The 9,261-nt window shown below is 39.7% G+C and overlaps 1 pseudogene; it reads left to right on the top strand.

Moving 5' to 3' along the window:
• The first annotated feature begins 8,466 nt into the window (after positions 1-8,466).
• Positions 8,467-8,560, top strand: LOC130016099 (uncharacterized; annotated as a pseudogene).
• Positions 8,561-9,261: the final 701 nt, after the last annotated feature.

The raw sequence follows: 9,261 nt of genomic DNA, 5'->3' as shown, positions 1-9,261 counted from the left end.
ACACAGCTACAAAGTTGTGATTGAGTTTCCATCATAGTGTTCCAACACCCATTCCTTCATGACAGTGTACATTTCCAACCACTAATGTCCCCATTTTCCCTCCTGCCACCCACCCCCAGCCAGCCTCTGTGATCGATGGCAGACTCTTTTCTTCTCTCTTTGACTCTGTCTATCTCTCTCTCTCTCTCTCTGTCTGTCTCTGTGTGTATGTCTCGCTGTCTGTCTCTTTCTCCTGTTCCCCCCATTCTTTCCTTTTGCACATTATGGTTTGCAATACAGGTACTGAAAGATTATCATGCTTATCCTTTTCCTCCTTTCAGCACTCAGTTCTTTATGTGACCTTCATTTTAAATCCCAAGCCATTTTCAGATTGGTTAGAAACCCTAAATCAATTTCTGAAATAAAAATGCACCAAACCCATCCAAGAGACCCTGCTGCTGAGCTGCTCTTCCTGCCTGAAGACGTCTCTCTGGCTTCTTGAAAGAACAGCATGCATCCTGGGAGGATCCTCCCAACACCCATTATTTGGTGGTCCCGTTTTTATCAAAAAATAATAAAAAATAAAAAAATACAAGAACAATCCGTTTTGATTCACTTGAAATATGGAAATTCTGAATTTCCCGAGTAAGAGATTTTCCCTGGCTTAACTGAGAGGATTAAAAAGTAAACTGCATAAAATAGCTTTGTAATAGCCCATCTTATGGTGATTCAATTAAAAAATAAATGAATAAAATATAAATTACTCATAAAGATTAAAATTGCCACACCAAATACATGCACCTTGATTTGATACAGATAACTCACATTTGAAAATAGAGAGAGAAGGACTAAAACAAAGTGAAAAAAGCAAATGACTCCTGAGGAGGTCATATATATAGTAATTAATATGGGAGGAGCTAGTGCTGGAACATACGAAAAGGTATTTATGATTCAAGGATTCACACCCAGAGATGTTATTGCAAAATTATGAAAATATATATAACTATTTCACAATACCCACAACCATGTATGGTGAGACTCTAAATTAGATATCAATTATTTATTCACACAGATGTATTCATATGCCTATCATATGCACAAGTGAGATCAACGGAAATAATTCTTAGCACTGACATCCTTGGACACTTAAGTAGTAATCACGATTTTATGATTAAATTTTTATGATTTCATTGGCAGTGTTTGATTCCTTAACCAAACTTGAATGTCTTTAAAAGACCAAATACAGGAATATTAATTAATTTTCAATTTAATATAAAAAATGCTGAATTTACATGTTAAACAGAGATGGATGTCTTTTTCAATAGTCTCTTTTGGACACTTTCTTTTACTTGTTTTATTAAGAACTGAATGTCGTACCCTATAATCACTAATTCCATCCCTAGTGCTCGCTATTCTACTTCTACTAATCAAAACAAACTTCATTTTAGACCTAGTTTTCAGTAATCTCAACTAAATATTATAGTAAATAGTAAGTCTGATCAAATAATTCTGTTATACAGCAGGTGTTTAAGATGCTTACACAAGTGACAAGAATATTGAGAAAGAAATGAACACTCCAAATTGTCATTGAATTATGCAAAGAATACATGTTGTAATTGACCATATAAAAGAAAGAAAATTAAAGTAAATTCCTTGGTAAGTTCTGGTAGTCTTGCAACCATGTTGCCCATGTGGTAATCAGCTAATTAAGTCTTCCTTAATTTGGATGTTCCTTTTTCACATCCCTGATATCACTATTTTCCTCTCAGATCCCATTCCCAGTAAATCATGTGCTCACCAGATCTTGTTGTTTCAAGCTTTTTTTTCAGAGGAACCCAAATGTCAAGTCCTTCCTTCTGCACTTATTGTCTCTTTTCCTATCATTTCAGACTTTTCTCCCAGCAGTTTTCCCACATTGTATACAACTTTCCTTCAAGGGAGTTCAAGCTTGTTAATTTTGAGAGTTTACTGGGATCATTTTCCTTTAGCCATACGTGAAAGGTAGCAAAACACTTTTCAAATTTTTCTGTTCCCAGCCAGTCAACTACCCTTTCCTGGGAAAATTTGTTAGCAGTTTATTCTCAAGTGTGTCAGAAACTGTATTCGTTTTCCTCCATTTCCAAAAAAGTAGTTACTGGTACCAAGCAGACTTAATTAAATATATGTTCCTGTTAACCCACTTGCATTTGGGATCCATGTGAACACCTTTCACATGGCTTTTATGAAAGGTGGTCATCCAGTTTGCTTTTCTGGTGGCATTCTGTTTCTCATTATTCCTCTCCACAGCTAAGTAACGTGAAAATACCAACCTTAGTAAATGGTATGATTGAAAGCTCCAGAAGGAATGCCAGCCCTTTCAGCTATCTCGGTCTTATATGTAACCTGTTCTTTGGAACCTATCTTGTTTTCATATTTTTGTTTTGCTTAACATTTCTGAAAAACATATTAATGTGATTAAAACACATCTACCAACTCTCCTATGATGATCACCAGCTGTCCAGTTCCCTACCTTTCCCGGTTTCCTTGCCATCCATCCATCACCCCATTAACTCTCCCAGGACCATCTCTTTCCACCACCACCTTCCAGGCTCAAGGTTAAGCGGTACCAACCGCTTTGGTCGTGGTGACCTAGTGCGCATGTCTTAGTCCAGTACATCCCCCAAGGCAGCCCCAATGACACTGATAACGTTGGTTCTTGTGTGAGCTGCAGTTAACAGCGATGTTTAGAGAAGGCTACAGGCACCCGGGACCATGGAAGACCACAGAGCAGCCCCTCAAGGTAATATAATTTGAGCTCCCCCTGCCAGAAATGTCCAGATGCCATTGCCTGAAAGCAGGCTTTCTCACAGCGGGGAGTTTACAAATGCAAAGACTTACAGAGGCAATGGACCTCATTGTTGATACTAGCTAGCAAAGTGTCACCGTGATAGCGACTCTGAATATTGTTAGGAATAAGGGAAATGGTGCAGCTAGGGGTGCTGAACAGAGGGCCAGAGGACATGGTGACTTATCTTTGCATCTCCCAGGAGCTCATCTTCAGGCTTCATGCTGCAACAGTTCTCTTGGCTTGGTCCCTGTTAAGAGTCATCCTTGAATGACTCTGAGGCCGTTGACCACTCATCTGGAAGGTTCATTCCCCAGTCTACGTGTTCACAACCCCCAGCCATCATTTATGATTAGACCACCCGAAACTTTTAGAGATGTGTCTCAAATTTCGTTATTCTCCAAAAGTGGCCATGAGGCATAAACACAGACTCCATGAAAGAATTTTAACTTTATTTCCGGTCACCTTTGACTCATCTTTCTTCTTTAGCCTATTCCGAATTTTTTCTTTTAATCCTAATCCCCAGACTGTGCCATTTCTCCCATTTTTTTTTTTTTTGGAGGACACCAGGGATGGGACATACTTGACTGCGCTCTGGTCTTACTCCTGGCTCTGCGCTCAAGTTTCACATCTGGTGGTTCTCTGAGGACCATAAAGGATTGCAAGAATTGAACTGGGTCCTTCTTGCGTGCAGAGAAAATGCCCTGTCAGCAATACTGTTCCTCTGACTCTACCCCACTATTCATCAGGCCCATGCAATTTCTCCTCTTATGGGTTTATAACCCTGTACCAAGTTTATCTTTCTTAGAGTCTTGTGTATTCCCCCTTTGTCCTCTCCATAACTCTATAACTTCCCCTGAGCTGCCTCAGGTGTCCCCTTCTGGAGGGTGTCCAGTTCTGCAGGAAAACCCGGGGAGCTGCGGGTGAGGAGTGGTGAACCTGGCTTGTGCTCCCCCTACCCAGCTGGAGGGGAGGCGCTGATTAGGTGATGGACAGTCCCAAGGAGCTGCTGCAGGTGTTCCCCGCAGGTGTCCCCCTGTGGAGGGTGTCAAGTTCAGCGGGAAAAAGCACGGGGCTCTTGTTTTATTTATACTTTATGTTCCAATCTTAATGGTATCACCAGCCACTCAGTCAACCTAGCTAAACCCTAAAGTCTCTATCACTTTCTCCTGCACGAGTCTCTGCTTTCTGACAAAAGGGACGACCTCAGAATGCTGACATAAATCTAATACCCAGGGCCGCAAGAGATAGTGTAGTGCTTATGAAACTTGTCTCACATGCACTCAATTTGACTCCCAGCGCCACATGATTGCCAGAGTATCAAAGGCTGCATAGACTCAGAGGACCCCAAGCACCATGGCCACGTTTTCTGAAAATTGTCTGTAGTGCCCCCACACCTCCTGAGCATTGCTTTACAGACTCTCCCAGAAACCAAAAAATATGTAATGCCCCAGAAACATGTACTTGTCTTAAAAAGGGAGCCTCAGTTGTGGTGAGGTTCACAAGGAAATATTGCATGAAAACATAAATCAAAGAGCAGGGGAGACAGTGTAAATCATGTGAGTACAGATCATATATTTGGTGAAATGTGTTAAGATTCAGATGCCCTAGTCTTCGCACCAGGGATATTCCTTCAAAAACGCCCCAATATACTGGAAAGGTTCTAGAATATTAGATGACTGAAACTCAATTATGAGCAACTTTGAAACTGTGTATCTCTTAGTGATTCTAATCGTTAAAGTAAATTTTAAATATACCCATCAAAGTAACCTTTTTTACCACTAAATTGGAAAGATACTTTCTAATACTTATCCTCACCAAAAGCTCAACAGAGTGTGACACTTGCCAGGAAATGTCCTCCCTTGCATTTTTCTCATGATACTTTTAGTACTTCACTCTTCTGTTTCTTCCCTTTTCTCATGCCAAATCTTCCCATCTCCCTTGCAAGCTCCTGAAACATTATCCATTCAACATTGATGCACTTTGCCACTGCTCCTCTTGACGTCTTGTCCACGAACTGATTCTAAAACATAACATAGCTGCAATTACAGTATTCATGCCAAAGACAGTCATTGATATATCTTTGGGTTTGGCTTTCTACAAGCTATTGGCACACAGGTGAGTAACATTTTTTTCCTACAGAGAACACAAAAATAGTTATGCTGGGTTTTAAAGTTACATCAGTATTTTTAATGTTTTATTGAATATCTGTGATATAGACCATTACAAATCTATTCATAATTTGCTTCCAGTCATACAACGATCCAACTTCCATCCTTCCTCTAGTGTACATTTCCCAAAACCAATATTCCTGGTTCCCTAAAACCATCCCCCAACAAACTACCCCCACCCCCAGCCTGTCTCTATGGCAGGATCTTTAATTCTTTCTCTTTGTCTCCTTTTTATTTTGTGCATTAAGGGTCTCATAAAGGTACTAAGAGGTCATCATGTTTGTTCAAGGAATTTAGCATTTTTATCAGGAAGGTAAGCCTGGAGTAGCTTTGAGGTATGGAAATGACTGCTGAGGCTTCCATAAGTACAGGGAAGTGGGTGTGGGATGCCCATCCTGCCCAGAGAAAGCCTGGAGATTTCAGTCACAAAACACACATATCCGAATTTTCAGCTGTTATGTTTCAGGGAGAGCCATCCTGAGACGGTGGAAACCAGAGGAGGGCATGGTGGCGATTTTGTATTGTGGGAGAAAGTGGCTGCACTGGGTTTTGGTTGGGTGGGCACCAAACTAAACTGCTTCCCTCCGATTTACCCTAGTGTCTTCAGCCTTTTGCAGTTCCAAGGTTAACTGTGGCTGTTGATATCTTCGAGATTTGTCTATGGGTCTCTGAAACAAGACCAATCCATTAGCTTGTATAGCTGAGCCAGGGGTGGGTTTGTGAACATGGCCCCCACATATCTTTCGGGAGTTTAATTTCTCGGGAAACGTAGTCCTGAGTTGTTGGGAGCCAGCCAGAGGCACAGTGGCGATTTGAGGTTATCAGGAAGCATGAAGACACCATCAGACTATTGATGCACTCACCGGAGGGTACAGGTTGACTTCCTGCAGGCACTGCACAACCAGACTAACAAATATTCATTGAATGAATGAACGAATAATCAACATTTTCAAAATGTGTCTCTTTATTGCATTTTAGAAGGGTAACTTCTAACAGGAAAACAATCTTCATGGTATAATCAAGACCTACGATTTATTTTTAATATATTTAATAAAAGCTACACATTTTGGAAATTTATACAAAGAAATTCTTTTAAATTATCTGTCTTCATAATTTACTTGTAAATTACTAAGATATCACTGTTTCTTCCACCGTTCTTAGCAAAGATATTTACAGACAGAATGTGCTAAGTAAAAATTCATTTTGGCTCTTCTGTTCAATGTAGTACTGGAAGTACTTGGAAGAGAAAATAGATAAGAAAAAGATATTAAGGGTTTTTCATGTATGAAAGGTAGAAATAATCTCTCACTATTCACAGAAGATATCATACAATATTTAGAGAATACTAAAATCTCTGCGATAAAACTCCTAGAGGCAATAGACTTTTATAGTAAAATTGCAGTCTATAAACTCAATACTGAAAAGTCTATGGATTTTTTATATGCAAATAATGAGAGAGAAGAAAGTGACATGAAAAAGCAATCCTATTCATAATCGTGCCTCAGAAAATCAAGAACCTTGGAATCAGCTTAACTAAGGAGGTAAAGGACCTATACAATAGGAAATTAAAAAGGACACGAGGAAATGGAAACATATATACTACTTATGGAATGGGAGAATTAACATTGTCAAAATGGCAATTCTCCAAGAAGCATTGTAAAAATTCAACTTGATCCCTATAAAGATACCCATGACATTCTTCAAAGAAATTGATCAAGCATTCCTGAAATTCACATGGAACAATAAACGCACACGAATAGCTAAAGCAATTCTTGGGGGAAAGACGATGGAGGCATCACCTTCCCCAACCTCAAACTCTACTGCAAACGATAATAATGAGAACAGCATGGGACTGAAACAAAGGCTCAGCTGCAGACCAATGGAAAAGGATTGAATATACTGACACACACCCTCAAATATATAATCATCTAATCTTTGATAAGGGAGCAAGAAACGTGAAGTGGTTTAAGAGAGTCCTTCTAAACAAACGGTGCAGAAAAAACTGTACAGCTGCATGCAAAAAAAAAATAGCTCAGACCTCTACCTAACACCATGCACAAAAGTCAGATAAAAATAGGTCAAAGTCCTCAACATCACACCAGAATCCCTCAGGTACAGTGATGACAAGGTTGGCAAATCCCTCCACGATATTGAAGCTAAAGGTATCTTCAAATATAACACGCCACTTGCCAAGCAACTGGAAGCAGAGATAAACAAAGGGAACTATCTTAAATTAAGCAGCTTCTGTACCTCAAAAGAAACTGACCAGAAACAAAGACTCCACCATGCGGGCAAGATACTCGCAGAAGCCTACCAGGTTCTCTGAGAGTGAGAACTGGAAAATCAGAGTTGCTGTCTTCTAAATAAGATCCAGTCTCTGGATGTTGGCTATTGAGGGAATTACATGGATCCAGGGGTAGTTCGTGGTTGTAACACTTAATTACTAGAAGATGGGGGTCTGGAAGGAGCGGGCACATTCTTGATCTGAGCAGCCATGGAGATCTCATGCCCTGGTCCCGCACATTTGGGTTCCTCTTCCAGTTCCTTCATGCATGAGGCTCCTTCAAGCTTGGGAAGAGTGGTCTCTAAGCGTACCTATGGCTGGTTGCAGAGGTCTTCAGCTGCCGGGGCTATGCTCAGGGCGGTGAGGGAATCTCACCCCGCCATCTCCAAGGGGCCCCAGTGAGGAAAGCCAGGTGCGAGGTCAGGAGACTGTTGTTTTAGACATATTTGGAATTAATTTTAGATCGAAAAGTACGCATCATTGAAAATACTTATGTGCTTAGTAATAAATTACTACAAACTTGTTCAATCACGTCAGAGAGCCCACTCTGCTCAGAGAACTAGATTTTTAATTACAGATCCGTTTTTCCCATGTGTCATGACTGAGAATCACTATCAGTAGATATGAAACTCACTATACACAAAGTTGCACACAGGTTACTATGAGTCATCTATGTTGTTAATATCAGTTGGTCATTAAACTTCACTGAGACCCTTTGTTCTGTCCTTTATAGGAGCCACATGAGTCTCACCTTCCGTTCAAGTTGAACTTGTAATAAGGTGGAATGAAATCATCAATATGCTTCTCACCTCATCCTTCAGGAGAAAAATCCTACATACATTCAAGGTGGTCAAAGTGCAGACAACACCATCCACCTTTTCCTGGAGATGTACACGAGACTGAGGCGAGAAAAGCAAAAGGCTCTAGTTTAATGGTCTTAATTAAGGTTTCAGGGAACGACATTAAACAAACTCATATCCCATCTTCCAAAAGAATTATTTTGTAAAACTGATGCCTAGGGTATGGTAAAAGATAATATGGTAAAAACCATATTTTTCTTTCTGGGACATTAAATTTCTAAATCTATTTATTCATGCTGCTTTGAAATACATTCCTTGATTAGGAATCATTGTCTGCCATAGGAGTGAGGAAGGACAACACTCAAAGTAATAAGAAGAGAAAAATATGGAAAAATTAACTCCTACTAAGTTTAACACATATACTAAAATTGAAATGATAAAATAATGAGCATGGTCCTTGCACAGAGATGATATGCAAACTTGTAAAGCATTCCATATTTTTGTTGCAAGAAGAATGAACAGGTCTACTTTAAGCTAAGACAATCCCCACAAGTACAAAAATTCTACATAAAGAGAGCACAAATCCCAATCACAAAAATCTCTCTCAATGTCAATGGACTCAATGTGCCAATTCAGAGGCACAGAATGGGAAGATGAATTAGAAAACTGAAACCAACATTCATTCTGCTGCCTGCAGGAAACACATCTGAAGAATCAAAGCACCCATGGGCTAAAGGTAAAAGTCTGGGAAACAAGTTTTCAAGAAAATATCACCTCCACAAAGCTGGAGTGGACATACTAGTATCAGACCACATGGACTTCAGGCTAAAGGTTATCAGAGACAGTGAAAGTCATTTCTTAGTGGTCATGGGATATGTACATCAGAAAGAACTCACCCTCCTCAATGTATATGATCCTAATGACAGACCAGCAAAATACTTAAAAACAACTTCTAATTGACTTATAGAAAAACATTGATAGCAACACAATACTAGAAGGAGATTTCAACACTTCTTTGTCACGTCTCCATAGATCAAACAGACTGAAGCTCAGCAAGGAAATATTTTCTTTAAGGGAAGTAATGAACAACCATTGGCTTAGAGAAGATATCAAAGAGGAAATAAAAAGTTTCCAGAAACAAATGAGAATGAGGACACAAGCTACCATAACTTGTGGGACACAGCAAAAGCAGTGTTAAGAGGA

The sequence above is a fragment of the Sorex fumeus genome, unplaced genomic scaffold (genome assembly GCF_029834395.1).
Source record: "Sorex fumeus unplaced genomic scaffold, SorFum_2.1 ptg000146l, whole genome shotgun sequence".
Lineage (NCBI taxonomy): Eukaryota > Metazoa > Chordata > Mammalia > Eulipotyphla > Soricidae > Sorex > Sorex fumeus.
Note: the sequence above shows the minus strand (reverse complement) of the source record. Positions and strands in the feature narration are given on the sequence as shown.